The following is an 18212-nucleotide window of genomic DNA, read 5'->3' as shown; positions in this document are numbered from 1 at the left end:
GCTGCACCTTGACCTGAAATATTTTATAATTATAAATCTTGAGAATTATAACTCTAAAAAGATTCTCTGATAACGGAGATATACAACCAAATAAATTAAGTAGAGTAAATCGTGTATTATCAATCATGGGGTAGGTTCCTCTGAATGGAATGAGATACCGCCAAATTCTTTGGGTTTAAAGACCTTAACTAATAGTACCCTGGTAAATATAATTAACATTTAAAATAATAGGGTATCTAATCCTAGTTTATTATTTAAATTTCACAGATTCATAAAAAGGGCCACAAATAAATTTTAACATTTCACCTTACAAATTTATATTTCAACCCTAATAATATAAACAACTGTTTTAACCAATAATATTCACTTGTATCAATCGTATAACCGCGGCTGCTGGCACGAATTATGCCGATACTAAATCAATTCCTAAATCCAAAATCACTTGATAATTAAATCAAATTACTGCAAAAAGAACATTTAGTCTAACAAAACTTACATATAATACAAAGAAAAAGTGAATAAACAAGCAAGAATAAAACTTTTAAAAATAAAAAATAAGAAAATTTTAAATCTATTAATTCAGGAAAAAATAAAAGATTGAAATATTTAAAGAAAAAAAAAGAAAAAAACCACAAACATTAACAAAAAAAAAAGAAACGCCCCTATGTATGACCACAACAACTTCTCTATTATATATAATTAAAGATTAATATGGAACATGTATAGCAATAAATGTATTATATTCTTTCTTATTTAATCTTTCTTTTCACTAATAAATAAAGAAAGATTAAATAATATAATAAATATATTTTATACAATTATGTAATTTAATATAATAAGTTATTAATATGAATTCTTTTTTATATTAAGTTAACTTTCATATATATTAGTTAAATAATCTAATTATAGATAATTTACATAATTATATTATTATAATTAATATAATTATTTATATTAATTATAATATTTTATATTTAAATTAATAATTTTATTTATTATATCCAATTATAATAATATTAAATATAAAATTACATATTATTATATATATTATATTATAATAACCTATTTTAAGCTAAAAACGTAAGTAGCTATAATCCTAGGTAAATAATTGCATTAAAATAATCAATTGATATTGGTAAGATGAACTTATAATACTTTAATATCAATTAAATGTAAAATATTAAAATAAATTATTTATTATATATGTATATATAAAAAAATAAAGTGAGCAGGATAAATTAATCCTAATTAAACAAAATAATACATAAAAGAATTTCAAAAAAAAACTTTCGATTTATATATTAAATAAATGAAGTGCCTGATTAAAGGTTTACCTTGATAGGGTAAATAAAGTAAATAAAATTACCTTCATTAAAATTACATAAGATAGAATAAAACTACCTCCTTTAGTATCAAAAACTAACGTGCATCATACACCTTAATGTAAAAAGGTAAGCTAAACAAGCTAATGGGTTCATACCCCATTTATAGAGGTATCAATCCTCTCCTTTTTAATGACCATCGGCATAATTCGTGCCAGCAGCCGCGGTTATACTATTGATACAAGTGAATATTATTGGTTAAAACAGTTGTTTATATTATTAGGGATGAAATATAAATTTGTAAGGTGAAATGTTAAAATTTATTTGTGGCCCTTTTTATGAATCTGTGAAATTTAAATAATAAACTAGGATTAGATACCCTATTATTTTAAATGTTAATTATATTTACCAGGGTACTATTAGTTAAGGTCTTTAAACCCAAATAATTTGGCGGTATCTCATTCCATTCAGAGGAACCTACCCCATGAATGATAATACACGATTTACTCTACTTAATTTATTTGGTTGTATATCTCCGTTATCAGAGAATCTTTTTAGAGTTATAATTCTCAAGATTTATAATTATAAAATATTTCAGGTCAAGGTGCAGCTTATAGTTAAGAGGAGGTGGGTTACAATAGATTTTTGTTTATAACGGATTTGATAGTGAAATACTGTTAATGAAGGTGGATTTGATAGTAATTTAATTTATTTAATTTAACTGATATTGGCTCTGAGATGTGTACACATCGCCCGTCGCTCTCATTATTGATTATTCTATTTTATTTTAAAGTAGCTTCAATTTAGATGAGATAAGTCGTAACATAGTAGATGTACTGGAAAGTGTATCTAGGAAGAGTTTCAAGATATAACTTATTAGTAAAGTGTTTCATTTACACAGAAAATTTTTCTGTGCAAATCAGGATATCTTGATTATTTATTTTATTATATTTATTTTTTGTTTATTTAATTATTTAATAATAATAATTTTATTGTATTTTTGTCTTAGTATATTTTATAGAATTGATTTTTTAAATTATAGTTTATTGGTAATGTAAGTGTTTTATGAAATATTATTTTAAATTTTTTTAAGTAGATTTTATTTATTGTACCTTTTGTATCAGGGTTTATCAAAATTTTAGTATTTATTTTACTTGTCTCGATTTGGGTTGATTTATAAATAATTTATAGTTAATGTATCATAATTATTATTAAATTATTTATAGAAATGAGATGTTAATCGTTTCCCAAGATATCTAGTTTCTTAAGAAAAAATTTAATTTTTTAAAGTTATTTGTTTTTATTTAATTTTTTAAGTAAAAATATTAACTTATTTATTCTTTAAGGGATAAGCTTTGAAGTTAATAACCTATAATTTATTTTATAGAAATATAATAGTAAGCTTTAAACCAGCTATCTTTAAGATTACGTTTTAGTTCATTATTTTTTATTTTGATTTTATAAATATTTTAGGTTTTTTATTAAGATTATTAATTTAATTTTAAAATTTTTGTAATAATGATAGAATTAGTATATTTATTTGTATGAAATTTTTACCTTGTGAACTAGGCAAAATTGATTTCCGCCTGTTTATCAAAAACATGTCCTCTTGTTTATATTTTGAGGTCTGGCCTGCTCACTGAGCGTATTTTTAAAGAGCCGCGGTATTTTGACCGTGCAAAGGTAGCATAATCATTAGTCTCTTAATTAGTGGCTGGAATGAATGGCTTGACGAGAAATCAACTGTCTCTTAATAAATTTTTGAATTTAACTTTTGAGTCAAAAGGCTTAAATTCTTCTTTAGGACGAGAAGACCCTATAGAGCTTGACATTTTACTTTTATATAGTTTTTTGTTTGTCTTTCTATATTTAATGATGATGTTTTGTTGGGGTGAAATGAAGAATAGATAAACTCTTCATTATTATATCATTTATTTATGTTTGTTATTTTGATCCATAATTTATGATCATAAGATTAAGTTACCTTAGGGATAACAGCGTAATTGTTTTTGAGAGCTCATATCGACAAAGCAGATTGCGACCTCGATGTTGGATTAAGAAAAATTTTGGGTGCAGGAGCCCAATGATTAGGTCTGTTCGACCTTTAAATTCTTACATGATCTGAGTTCAGACCGGCGTGAGCCAGGTCGGTTTCTATCCTAAGATTGTTAATCCATATTAGTACGAAAGGACCATATGGTTAAAATATTTTTTGTTATATTGATTAATATTAATTTATTTACTATTTTGACAGATTAATGTGTTGAATTTAGAATTCATTTATGTAGATTTTTTCTACAAATAGTATTGATACTTTATGATTTATTTATATTTATTTTGAATTTTCTTTTATTGGTTATTTGTGTTTTTAATAGTGTTGCCTTTTTAACTTTACTAGAGCGTAAGGTTTTAGATTATATTCAGATTCGAAAGGGTCCAAATAAGGTAGGTTTTGTTGGAATTCCTCAGCCATTTAGAGATGCTATTAAGTTAATTTGTAAGGAGCAGCCAATTCCTATTATATCTAATTACCTACTTTATTATTTTTCCCCTGTTTTTAATTTAATGATTTCTTTAGCCGTTTGAGTAATTTTTCCTTATTTAACTTATATGTGTTCTTTTTCTTATGGATTTTTATTTTTTTTATGTTGTACTAGATTAGGTGTTTATACTGTTATAATTGCTGGTTGATCTTCTAATTCAAATTATTCATTATTAGGTTCTCTTCGTTCTGTTGCTCAAACAATTTCTTATGAAGTTAGTTTAGCTTTAATTTTATTGTCTTTAATTATTTTAATTGGTAGTTTTAATATGTTTGATTTTATAAACTATCAGCTTTATTGTTGATTTATTATTATTTCTTTTCCTTTAGCTTTAGCTTGTTTTGCTTCTTGCTTAGCTGAAACTAATCGTACTCCTTTTGATTTTGCTGAAGGGGAATCTGAGTTAGTTTCAGGATTTAATATTGAGTATGGTGTGGGTGGTTTTACTTTAATTTTTTTAGCTGAATATACTAGAATTGTCTTCATAAGAATGTTATTGGCTTTAATTTTTTTGGGCGGTGATTTTTATTCTTTTATATTTTTTATTAAGCTTGCTATTATATCTTTTGGTTTTATTTGGGTTCGTGGAACATTACCACGGTTCCGTTATGATAAATTAATGTACTTAGCTTGAAAAAGTTTTTTACCTTTATCTTTGAATTTTTTTATTTTCTTTGTTGGTTTAAAGATTTTATTTATCTCATTTGTTTAGTGAAATTTTTTGAGAAAAGTTAATAGAAGAGTTAAACTTCTAATTTTATGTTTTCAAAACATATGCTTTTCCTAAGCTAATTAACTTTATTCCTTATTTAATTTATCTCATGCGTTTGCGACATGGACATTAATTAAGAAATATGTGAAGTAAATAATTGTTAAGATTTGACCTGTTATAATATAAGGTTCTTCAACAGGTCGTTTACCAATTCACGTTAGTAAGCATACAACAACTACGATAATTCAGAATAAAATTTGATTAATAGGGTAAAATTGAATGCCTCGGAATGGTGTTTTATTATAAAATGGTAAAATTATTAAGATTCTAATTGATAAAAATAATGCAATAACACCTCCTAACTTATTAGGGATAGATCGTAGAATTGCATATGCAAATAGGAAATATCATTCTGGTTGAATGTGAACTGGTGTTACTAATGGGTTGGCAGGTACAAAGTTATCTGGATCTCCTAATAGGTAAGGATTAATTAAACATAGTATAATTAATAATGATGTTATTATTACAAATGTAATAGAATCCTTAAAGGTAAAGTATGGATGGAATGGAATTTTTTCAATATCTCCATTTAGTCCAAGAGGATTATTAGATCCTGTTTGGTGAAGAAAAAATAAATGAATTGCTGCTATAGCAGCAATAATAAATGGTAATACAAAATGGAATGTGAAGAATCGATTTAATGTTGCATTATCAACAGCGAATCCTCCTCATACTCATTGGACTAAATCTGTTCCTAAGTATGGGATTGCTGATAATAAATTAGTAATTATTGTTGCACCTCAAAAAGATATTTGGCCTCAGGGTAAGACATATCCTATAAATGCAGTTGCTATAACTAAAAATAAAATCACTGTACCAATTATTCAGGTATGTATATATATATAAGATCCATAGTAAATTCCCCGTCCTACATGTAAGTAAATACAAATAAAAAATATAGATGCTCCATTTGCGTGTAAGGTTCGGATAATTTAACCATTATTTACGTCTCGGCAGATGTGTACTACACTACTGAATGCTATTTCAATATTTGATGTATAATGTATAGCTAAAAATAGTCCAGTTACGATTTGATTTACCAAACATAACCCTAATAGGGATCAAAAATTTCATCAAAATGAAATATTTGTTGGGGCAGGTAAGTCAATTAAAGAGTTATTAATAATTTTAATTAAAGGATGTCTTAATCGTAAGGGTTTATTCATTAGTAATTATCTTATTTTACGAATAGGTCCCTGATTAATATTGGTGATTTTAACAACTGCTAGTAGTGCTAAAAATAAATAAATTATTATTATTATTGTAATAATGAATGTTTGTCTATTATATAATTTTTCTAAAGATATTGTTTTTTTTTTGATAATTGATTGAATTATCAATATTTATAGTTTCGGTGCTTTTGAAAAAGTCTATAAATATAGATATATCTAGAATAATTAATATTAATATGATAAATACTCACATTATTAATGTAATAATTATAGTGATTGATTTAGGCTGAAATATTTCGTTTGATGCAATTCTTGTAATGTAAATAAATAATACTAGTATACCACCAAGAAATGTTAAAAATAAAATATATGATAATCAATATCTTTCTATTATTGTTCCTGTTATTAATCCAACTAGGAAGGTTTGAAGGATAATAAAAAGCATTATTGATATTGGGTGTCTTAATTTAATAAAATTAATATTTATTACATTTGATAATGGTATAATTATTATTTTGATCATTTCAGGGTTAGTTTATTTAAAATACCGGTTTTGGGGACCGATGATGGAAGCTTTTCCACCTCTGAAGTTTTAAAAGTGGGGGCTGGACTTATTTCCGGTTTACAAGACCGGCGTTTTTTTTAAACTATTAAAACTAATGTTTATATTCTCTATTTTTACTTCTTTATTGATTTATTTTGCTGGTGTTTATGTTTTTTCTTCTAAACGTAAACATTTATTAATGGTTCTTTTGAGATTAGAATATATTGTTCTTTCTTTATTTATGTTAGTTATTGTTTTTCTTATTGAGTTTGATTATGATTGTTTTTTTCCTGTCATTTTTTTAGTTTTTTCTGTTTGTGAGGGTGCTTTAGGTCTTTCTATTTTAGTTTCAATAATTCGTTCTCATGGTAATGATTTTTTTAATTCTTTTGGTTTATCTTTATGTTAAAGTATTTATTTATAACTATTTTTTTGATCCCTCTTTGTTTATTAAATAATTGTTGATGGTTGGTTCATTCTTTAATGTTTCTGTCGGGTTTTGTTTTTATAATTTGTGTTTATTCATATGCTGATTTGAATGTAATTAGATATTATTTTGGTATTGATTATTTTTCTTTTAGTTTAATTTTACTTAGTTTTTGGATTTGTTCTTTAATAATCACTGCTAGAGGTTCAGTTTATTTAAGTTCATATCATTCTAATTTTTTTGTTTTTATGGTTTTGATTTTAATAATTATGCTTTATTGTTCATTTGCTAGATTAAGTCTTCTTTCTTTTTATATTTTTTTTGAGGCTAGATTAGTTCCTACTTTACTTTTAATTTTGGGTTGGGGTTATCAACCTGAGCGTTTGCAGGCTGGTGTTTATTTAATTTTTTATACTTTGGTTGCTAGATTACCTTTATTATTATTTTTATTTAAGGTTTATGTTTTTTCTAATACTTTATATTTTCCTTTATTGGTTGATTTTGGTTCTTATTATTTTATGTTTTATGTATTTATAATTTTGCCTTTTTAGTTAAGATACCTATGTTTTTGGTTCATTTATGACTTCCTAAGGCTCATGTAGAGGCCCCTATTTCAGGTAAAATAATTCTTGCTGGTGTTTTATTAAAGTTAGGTGGTTATGGTATTTTTCGTGTTATAAAGGTTATTTCTTATTTGGGTTTAAAGTTTAATTATTTTTGATTGTCTTTAGGTTTATCTGGGGGTGTTATTGTAAGATTTATTTGTTTTCGTCAGGTTGATTTAAAGTCTTTAATTGCATATTCTTCTGTTGCTCATATAAGAATGGTTATTGGTGGATTGATGACTATGAATTGATGAGGTTGTGTAGGTTCTCTTTCTCTAATGGTTGGTCATGGTTTATGTTCTTCTGGTTTATTTTGTTTATCTAATATTATTTATGAACGTTTAGGTAGACGAAGATTATTAATTAACAAGGGTATAATTAATTTGATGCCAAGAATGGCTTTATGATGATTTCTTTTAAGATCATCAAATATGGCTGCTCCTCCTTCTTTAAATTTGGTAGGTGAAATTAGATTATTAAATAGAATTATATCTTGATCTTCTTTTAGATTCTTTGCTTTGATTTTTTTATCTTTTTTTAGAGCTGTTTATACTTTGTATATATATTCTTATTCTCAGCATGGGAATTATTATTCTGGTGTTTATACTTGTTCTCTTGGTTATTTTCGTGAATATCATCTTTTACTTTTACATTGATTGCCTTTAAATATTCTCTGTTTAAAGGGTGAATATTTCTTTGTTTAGTTTGCTTAAGTATTTTAATTAAAAATATTGTTTTGTGGAATCAATAATATGAAGTTTTTCATCTTAGGCCGTGAATTTATTTTCTATTTGTTCTTTGAGTTTTTTTCTTAGTTTATTTCGAGAACTATAATTTTTATTTTAGGTATTTATTATTTAATAATTGATTATAGAGTTTTAGTTGAGTGAGAGCTTTTCAATTTAAATGGTTCTATAGTTGTTATAACTTTAATTTTGGATTGAATATCTCTTATTTTTATATCTTTTGTTATATATATTTCTTCTTTGGTTATTTATTATAGAGAGGATTATATATCTGGTGAAAAGAATATAAATCGTTTTATTATTATTGTTTTAATATTTATTCTTTCTATAGGTTTTTTAATTATTAGTCCTAATTTAATTAGAATTTTATTAGGTTGAGATGGTTTAGGTTTAGTTTCTTATTGTTTAGTTATTTATTATCAAAATGTAAAATCTTATAGTGCTGGTATATTAACTGCACTTTCTAATCGTATTGGTGATGTTGCTATTTTAATTTCTATTGCATGAATGTTAAATTTTGGTGGTTGAAATTATATTTATTATTATGATTTTATTTCTAATTCTTTTGAAATAAAGCTCATTACTATATTAATTGTTTCAGCAGCTATAACTAAGAGAGCTCAGATTCCTTTCTCTTCATGACTTCCTGCTGCTATAGCAGCTCCTACTCCTGTTTCTGCTTTTGTTCATTCTTCTACTCTTATTACTGCTGGTGTTTATTTATTAATTCGTTTTAGACCAATATTGGATACTTATAATTGTGGTTGATTTTTACTTTTAATTGGTTGTATAACTATATTTATGGCTGGATTGGGCGCTAATTTTGAGTTTGATTTAAAGAAGATTATTGCTCTTTCTACTTTAAGACAACTTGGTTTAATAATAAGAATTTTGGCTATAGGTTATCCAAAGCTTGCATTTTTTCATTTATTGGCTCATGCTTTATTTAAGGCATTATTATTTATATGTGCAGGTTCAATAATTCATAATTTGAAGGATTCTCAGGATATTCGTTTTATAGGATCAATTGTTAATTTCATACCTTTAACTTCAGTTTGTTTTAATGTTTCTAGTTTATCTTTGTGTGGAATACCTTTTTTAGCGGGATTTTATTCAAAGGATTTAATTCTTGAGATGGTTTGTTTAAGATGAATTAATTGTTTAATTTTTTTTCTTTATTTTTTTTCTACTGGTTTAACTGCTTCTTATTCTTTTCGTTTGTTTTATTATTCAATATCTGGTGATAATAATTTTTATTCTAGATTTTCTTTTGATGATAAGGGTTATTATATTTCATTTGGAATAATTGGTCTATTGTTTGTTGCTGTTTTTGGTGGTAGTCTTTTATCTTGATTAATTTTTCCTATTCCTCATGTGATTGCTTTACCTTATTATTTAAAGTTTTTAACTATTACAGTTGTTATTTTAGGTGCTTATTTAGGTTATCTTATTTCTAATTTTGATTTTTCTCATAATTTATTTTCTTTAAGTATACTTTCTTTTGTTAGATTTGCTGGTTCTATATGATTTATACCTTTTCTTTCAACTAAGTTTATTAGATATATTCCTTTAAAAATAGGTTATTATTCATCTAACTCATTTGATTATGGTTGAGGTGAATTACTTGGTGGTCAAGGTTTATATAGATTATTTATTTATTTAATTGGTTATATTCAAGGTTGATATGATTCTAATTTCAAGATTTATCTTTTAATTTTTATTTTTTGAATATTTATTTTGGTAATATAGTTTTTCGTTTACTTAAATAGCTTATAATTAGAGCGTGACACTGAAGATGTTAAGGAAGTATTTTTACTTTTAAGTATTTATACATATAGATATATTATTTTTACAGTGAAAATGTAATGTTTTATTTACTGTTACTCCTGATGCTAAAAGAATAGCTGTATTAAGTAATGGAATTTGTATAGGGTTAAAGGTTGAATTCCTATTGGAGGTCATAGTATTCCTAGTTCAATTGTTGGTGCTAATCTTCTGCTAAAGAATGCTCAAAAAAAGAAACGAAAAATAATACCTCTGATGCAATAAATAAAATTATTCCTCATCGTAATCCAATTGATACAAATCCTGTATGTAATCCTTGATATGTTCCTTCTCGTACTACATCTCGTCATCATTGAATTATAGTTAGTAGGGTAATTCCAAATCCAATTATGAATAAGTTAATATTAAATAGGTGGAATCATTTTGCTAGTCCTGATACTAGGACTATTGCTCCAATTGCTCCTGTTAATGGTCAAGGTCTATAGTCTACTAAGTGGAATGGGTGGTTTGAGTGAGTTGTTAACATAGGTTTAATATACTTCTCTAGAATATAGAGTTCTTAGAATTGAGAAAACATAGGCTTGAATTATTGCTACTGCTGATTCTAGAATTAATAGAAGTATTTGTCCAATAATTAGTAATGAGATTAAGTTTATTGCTATAGATGGTCCTGTGTTTCCTAATAAGGTTAATAATAAGTGTCCTGCAATTATATATGCTGCCAACCGTACTGCTAACGTACCTGGTCGAATAACATTACTAATTGTTTCAATTAGTACTATAAATGATATTAATGCAGGCGGTGTACCTTGTGGTACAAGGTGTGTAAATATATGATTAGTATGGTTAATTCATCCAAATAATATAAATCTTAGCCATATAGGTAGGGCAATTGCAAATGTTAATGCAAAATGTCTTGTTCTAGTAAAAATATAAGGGAATAATCCTATGAAATTGTTAAATAATATTATAATAAAAATTGAGATGAAAATGAATGTTGTTCCATTAAATGATTTTGGTCCAAGAAGTGTTTTAAATTCATTATGTAAGGTTAAATTTAGTTTATTTCAGATAATGTTAATTCGTGATGGTGTAAGTCAAAATAGTGATGGGATTAATAATAGTCCTAGAAATGTTCTAGTTCAATTTAATGATAAATTAAAGATGTTAGTTGATGGGTCAAATGTTGAGAATAGATTTGTTATCATTTTCAATTTAAGTTTTTTATTTCAATTGTTCCTTTTTCTGCTCTTTTAATAAGGTTAGGTTTAAATGAGAAGAAGTTTATTTGATTAAACAAGATTAATGTAGCTGAAAATATAATGAATAGTGAGAATCATATAAGAGGGGATATTTGAGGGATTTGGATATAATTTCCCCATCAGAAGTAGTCGTTAATTTACTATTATTTGGTTTAAGAGACCATTACTTACTTTCAGTCATCTGATGAATTTCAAGGTGTACTAATTTTTTTTAGTTACTTTAGATTGACACTCTAATGTTATTTATTTTAACTAACTCCTTAAATTATCTTAGATAATCACTTAATAAATAAATTTACTGAAGTTCTTTCAATTACAATTGGTATAAATCTGTGGTTTGCTCCACAGATTTCTGAGCATTGTCCAAAGAATAATCCAGGTCGATTTATTGTGAATGTTCCTTGATTTAACCGACCTGGCGTTGCATCAATTTTAACCCCTAATGCAGGAACTGCTCATGAGTGTAGAACATCTGATGCTCTTGTTAATACTCGTACTTCTGTATTTATTGGTAGGATTGTTCGGTTATCTACATCTAGTAGTCGGAATCCATCATTTTCTAGGTCTTGTTCTGGTGTTATATAAGTGTCAAATTCTACGTCTATGAAGTCTGAATATTCATATCTTCAATATCATTGTCGTCCAATGGTTTTAATTGTAATTATTGCATCTACTGAATCATCAAGTAAATATAATAGTCGTAATGATGGAAGGGCAATAAAAATTAATGTAATTGCTGGTAAAGCTGTTCAGATTGTTTCAATTAAATGTCCATGTCATTCTGTTGATCTTCTTATGTTAGCTCTAAATATAATTGCTCGGTTTGTAATCATTCTTTCTCATATAATTACAATGAATATAATGATTCCTACAATAGAAATTGTAGACCCAATTCTTGATACTACGTTTCATGATGTATATGCGTCTGGGTAGTCAGAGTATCGTCGAGGTATTCCTGCTAATCCTAGGAAGTGTTGAGGAAGAATGTTAAATTTACTCCAATGAATATAATTGTAAATTGGATTTTTAATCATGTATTATTTATAGTTAATCCTGTAAATAGTGGATATCATTGAATGACACCTCCTATAATTGCAAATACTGCTCCTATAGATAATACATAATGAAAGTGGGCTACTACATAATATGTATCATGTAATACAATATCAAGTGATGAATTTGCTAATACTAATCCTGTTAATCCACCAATTGTAAATAGGAAAATAAATCCTAGAGCTCATAATAATGGTGGATTGAACTTGAATTTAGTTCCATATAATGTAGCTAATCATCTAAATACCTTAATTCCTGTAGGTACAGCAATAATTATTGTTGCTGATGTAAAATATGCTCGTGTGTCAACATCCATTCCTACTGTAAATATATGATGTGCTCATACAATAAATCCTATTAGTCCAATTGATAGTATAGCATAAATTATACCTAATGTTCCAAATGATTCAATTTTTCCTCTTTCTTGACATACAATATGTGAAATAATTCCGAACCCCGGTAGAATTAAAATATAAACTTCTGGGTGTCCAAAGAATCAAAATAGATGTTGATATAGAATTGGGTCACCCCCTCCTGCAGGGTCAAAGAATGATGTATTTATATTTCGATCTGTTAATAATATAGTAATAGCTCCTGCTAAAACTGGAAGTGAAAGAAGGAGAAGTAATGCTGTAATAGCTACAGATCATACAAATAAAGGTGTTTGATCTAAAGTTATACTTTCTGATCGTATATTAATTGCTGTTGTAATGAAATTCACTGCACCAAGAATAGATGATACACCTGCTAAATGCAGTGAAAAAATAGCTAGAGGGTCAAGGAATGACGTATTTAAATTTCGATCTGTTAATAATATAGTAATAGCTCCTGCTAAAACTGGAAGTGAAAGAAGGAGAAGTAATGCTGTAATAGCTACAGATCATACAAATAAAGGTGTTTGATCTAAAGTTATACTTTCTGATCGTATATTAATTGCTGTTGTAATGAAATTCACTGCACCAAGAATAGATGATACACCTGCTAAGTGCAGTGAAAAAATAGCTAGATCTACAGATGCACCCCCGTGTGCAATAGCTCCTGCTAGAGGAGGGTAAACTGTTCATCCTGTACCAGCACCATTATCTACTATAGAAGATGTAAGAAGAAGGGTTAGTGAAGGTGGTAGTAATCAAAAACTTATATTATTTATTCGTGGAAATGCTATATCTGGTGCACCAATTATTAGTGGAACAAGTCAATTACCAAATCCACCAATTATAATAGGTATTACTATAAAGAAAATTATTACGAATGCGTGAGCTGTAATAATAACATTATAAATCTGGTCATCCCCAATTAGAGATCCGGGTTGGCCAAGTTCAGCACGAATAAGTATTCTTATTGATGTTCCTACTATTCCTGCTCATGCTCCAAATATGAAGTATAAAGTACCAATGTCCTTATGGTTTGTTGAGAATAATCATTTTTGCGGTAAGATGGCTGAATTTTAGGTGGTAGACTGTAAATCTACTTATGAGATGTTTTCTCTCTTATCATATTTAGGTCTTATATTCAATTATGATTCTAGACTGCAATTCTAGAGGTGTAAAATTTTACTAAGGCCTAAAAGATTATTCTTTTAATTATAACTTTGAAGGTTATTAGTTTGATTAACTTAAGTCCTTAGTATAATGAAATTAAGGTTGATGTTGAAATCAATCCTATTGTTGAAATTATTACTGTTATAGGAAGAATGATTCTTGATTTTTGGGACTTTATCTTTATAGATCACGAATTTTCTGTGTATGATATAATTAGAGCTGAGAATCTAATACGTATATAGTAGTAGAGTGTAATTGTAGTTAATACAACTATAATAGTTATAATAGTTGTTATATTGTTTTCTATTAATGATTGTATTACAATTCATTTTGGTAAGAATCCAAGGAATGGTGGTAGTCCACCTAAAGATAATAAAGATAAGAATATTATGAATTTAATTTCGGTTTTTATATTTCTGGCTGAATAAATTTGATTTATGAAAAATAAATTTATTTGCTTAAATAATAAAACTATAATTAATCTTAATAGTGAGTAAATAATGAAGTATAGTTCTCAGATGTTTTCTCTGACTGTTAATGATCTAATTATTCAACCTAGATGTCTGATTGATGAATATGCTAAAAGTTGACGTAAGGATGTTTGATTTAAACCTCCTATTGCCCCAATAATAATTCTTAAGATAATAATTGTTCAAATAAAAGTTCTTAATTGAATACAATAAGATAAGACCATTATTGGGGCGATTTTTTGTCATGTTATTAATGTTAAACAATTATTTCATCTTGATGCTCCTATAACTTCTGGAAATCAGAAATGGAAAGGTGCAGCTCCAATCTTTAATAATAGTCTAGATCTAATTATTATTGATGGGATAAATTCTGTTTCCCATCCCATGGGATATTTTATTTGAATCAGCAAAATTGAAAATAATAATATTGTCGATGCTATTGCTTGGACAATAAAATATTTAATTGATGATTCATTTATTATTATATTTTTATTTCTTGTTAGGAGCGGAATAAATGAAAGTAAGTTGATCTCAAGTCCTATTCAAACCCCAAATCAGGAATTTGATGAAATGGACAGGATCGTTCCTATCATTAATGTTGATAGGAAGAGAAGTTTTGTAGAGTTTTGGTCATTAAAAAGGAGAGGATTGATACCTCTATAAATGGGGTATGAACCCATTAGCTTGTTTAGCTTACCTTTTTACATTAAGGTGTATGATGCACGTTAGTTTTTCATACTAAAGGAGGTAGTTTAATTCTATCTTATGTAATTTTAATGAAGGTAATTTTATTTACTTTATTTACCCTATCAAGGTAACCCTTTAATCAGGCACTTCATTTATTTAATATATAAATCGAAAGTTTTTTTTTGAAATTCTTTAATGTATTATTTTGTTTAATTAGGATTAATTTATCCTGCTCATTTTATTTTTTATATATATATATATAATAAATAATTTATATTAATATATTACATTTAATTGAAATTAAAGTATTATAAGTTCATCTTACCATTATCAATTGATTATTTTAATGCAATTATTTACCTAGGATTATAGCTACCTGTGTTTTTAGCTTAAAATAGGTTATTATAATATAATATATATAATAATATGTAATTTAATATTTAATATTATTATAATTGGATATAATAAATAAAATTATTAATTTAAATATAAAATATTATAATTAATATAAATAATTATATTAATTATAATAATATAATTATGTAAATTATCTATAATTAGATTATTTAACTTATATATATGAAAGTTAACTTAATATAAAAAAAGAATTCATATTAATAACATATTATATTAAATTACATAATTATATAAAATATATTTATTATATTATTTAATCTTTATTTATTTATTAGTGAAAAGAAAGATTAAATAAGAAAGAATATAATACATTTATTGCTATACATGTTCCATATTAATCTTTAATTATATATAATAGAGAAGTTGTTGTGGTCATACATAGGGGCGTTTCTTTTTTTTTTGTTAATGTTTGTGGTTTTTTTCTTTTTTTTTCTTTAAATATTTGAATCTTTTATTTTTTCCTGAATTAATAGATTTAAAATTTTCTTATTTTTTATTTTTAAAAGTTTTATTCTTGCTTGTTTATTCACTTTTTCTTTGTATTATATGTAAGTTTTGTTAGACTAAATGTTCTTTTTGCAGTAATTTGATTTAATTATCAAGTGATTTTGGATTTAGCAATTGATTTAGTATCGGCATAATTCGTGCCAGCAGCCGCGGTTATACGATTGATACAAGTGAATATTATTGGTTAAAACAGTTGTTTATATTATTAGGGTTGAAATATAAATTTGTAAGGTGAAATGTTAAAATTTATTTGTGGCCCTTTTTATGAATCTGTGAAATTTAAATAATAAACTAGGATTAGATACCCTATTATTTTAAATGTTAATTATATTTACCAGGGTACTATTAGTTAAGGTCTTTAAACCCAAAGAATTTGGCGGTATCTCATTCCATTCAGAGGAACCTACCCCATGATTGATAATACACGATTTACTCTACTTAATTAATTTGTTTGTATATCTCCGTTATCAGAGAATCTTTTTAGAGTTATAATTCTCAAGATTTATAATTATAAAATATTTCAGGTCAAGGTGCAGCTCATAGTTAAGAGGAGGTGGGTTACAATAGATTTTTGTTTATAACGGATTTGATAGTGAAATACTGTTAATGAAGGTGGATTTGATAGTAATTTAATTTATTTAATTTAACTGATATTGGCTCTGAGATGTGTACACATCGCCCGTCGCTCTCATTATTGATTATTCTATTTTATTTTAAAGTAGCTTCAATTTAGATGAGATAAGTCGTAACATACTAGATGTACTGGAAAGTGTATCTAGGAAGAGTTTCAAGATATAACTTATTAGTAAAGTGTTTCATTTACACTGAAAATTTTTCTGTGCAAATCAGGATATCTTGATTATTTATTTTATTATATTTATTTTTTGTTTATTTAATTATTTAATATAAATAATTTTATTGTATTTTTGTCTTAGTATATTTTATAGAATTGATTTTTTAAATTATAGTTTATTGGTAATGTAAGTGTTTTATGAAATATTTTTTTAAATTTTTTTAAGTAGATTTTATTTATTGTACCTTTTGTATCAGGGTTTATCAAAATTTTAGTATTTATTTTACTTGTCTCGATTTGGGTTGATTTATAAATAATTTATAGTTAATGTATCATAATTATTATTAAAATATTTATAGAAATGAGATGTTAATCGTTTCCCAATATATCTAGTTTCTTAACAAAAAATTTAATTTTTTAAAGTTATTTGTTTTTATTTAATTTTTTAAGTAAAAATATTAACTTATTTATTCTTTAAGAGATAAGCTTTGAAGTTAATAACCTATAATTTATTTTATAGAAATATAATAGTAAGCTTTAAACCAGCTATCTTTAAGATTACGTTTTAGTTCATTATTTTTTATTTTGATTTTATAAATACTTTAGGTTTTTTATTAAGATTATTAATTTAATTTTAAATTTTTTGTAATAATGATAGAATTAGTATATTTATTTGTATGAAATTTTTACCTTGTGAACTTATTATAAGGAACTAGGCAAAATAGATTTCCGCCTGTTTATCAAAAACATGTCCTCTTGTTTATATTTTGAGGTCTGGCCTGCTCACTGAGCGTATTTTTAAAGAGCCGCGGTATTTTGACCGTGCAAAGGTAGCATAATCATTAGTCTCTTAATTAGTGGCTGGAATGAATGGCTTGACGAGAAATCAACTGTCTCTTAATAAATTTTTGAATTTAACTTTTGAGTCAAAAGGCTTAAATTCTTCTTTAGGACGAGAAGACCTCATACTCATTGGACTAAATCTGTTCCTAAGTATGGGATTGCTGATAATAAATTAGTAATTACTGTTGCACCTCAAAAAGATATTTGGCCTCAGGGTAAGACATATCCTATAAATGCAGTTGCTATAACTACAAATAAAATCACTGTACCAATTATTCAGGTATGTATATATATATAAGATCCATAGTAAATTCCCCGTCCTACATGTAAGTAAATACAAATAAAAAATATAGATGCTCCATTTGCGTGTAAGGTTCGGATAATTCAACCATTATTTACGTCTCGGCAGATGTGTACTACACTACTGAATGCTATTTCAATATTTGATGTATAATGTATAGCTAAAAATAGTCCAGTTACGATTTGAATCACCAAACATAACCCTAATAGGGATCCAAAATTTCATCAAAATGAAATATTTGTTAGGGCAGGTAAGTCAATTAAAGAGTTATTAATAATTTTAATTAAAGGATGTCTTAATCGTAAGGGTTTATTCATTAGTAATTATCTTATTTTACGAATAGGTCCCTGATTAATATTGGTGATTTTAACAACTGCTAGTAGTGCTAAAAAAAAATAAATTATTATTATTATTGTAATAAT

General features: G+C 26.0%; 2 long non-coding RNA genes across 2 annotated transcripts in view; one reads left to right on the top strand and one right to left on the bottom strand.

The window, feature by feature from the left end:
• The window catches only part of LOC126356089 (uncharacterized), a 158421-nt gene extending 140903 nt beyond the window's left edge, over nt 1-17518 (top strand). Inside the window, exon 2 of the long non-coding RNA XR_007565584.1 lies at nt 17013-17518. This is a non-coding gene — a long non-coding RNA (uncharacterized LOC126356089). The remainder of the gene's footprint in view (nt 1-17012) is intronic.
• LOC126356086 (uncharacterized) lies at nt 2401-17379 on the bottom strand. The gene is made up of 2 exons (XR_007565581.1): nt 17337-17379; nt 2401-2879 (listed from the first exon to the last, which is right to left on the bottom strand). It is a non-coding gene; the product is annotated as an uncharacterized LOC126356086 (long non-coding RNA).
• Nucleotides 17519-18212: the final 694 nt, after the last annotated feature.

Source organism: Schistocerca gregaria, chromosome 3 (genome assembly GCF_023897955.1).
Source record: "Schistocerca gregaria isolate iqSchGreg1 chromosome 3, iqSchGreg1.2, whole genome shotgun sequence".
In the NCBI taxonomy this organism is placed as follows: Eukaryota; Metazoa; Arthropoda; class Insecta; order Orthoptera; family Acrididae; genus Schistocerca; species Schistocerca gregaria.
The sequence above is the reverse complement of the archived record's forward strand: the minus strand, read 5'-3'. Positions and strand labels throughout refer to the sequence as shown.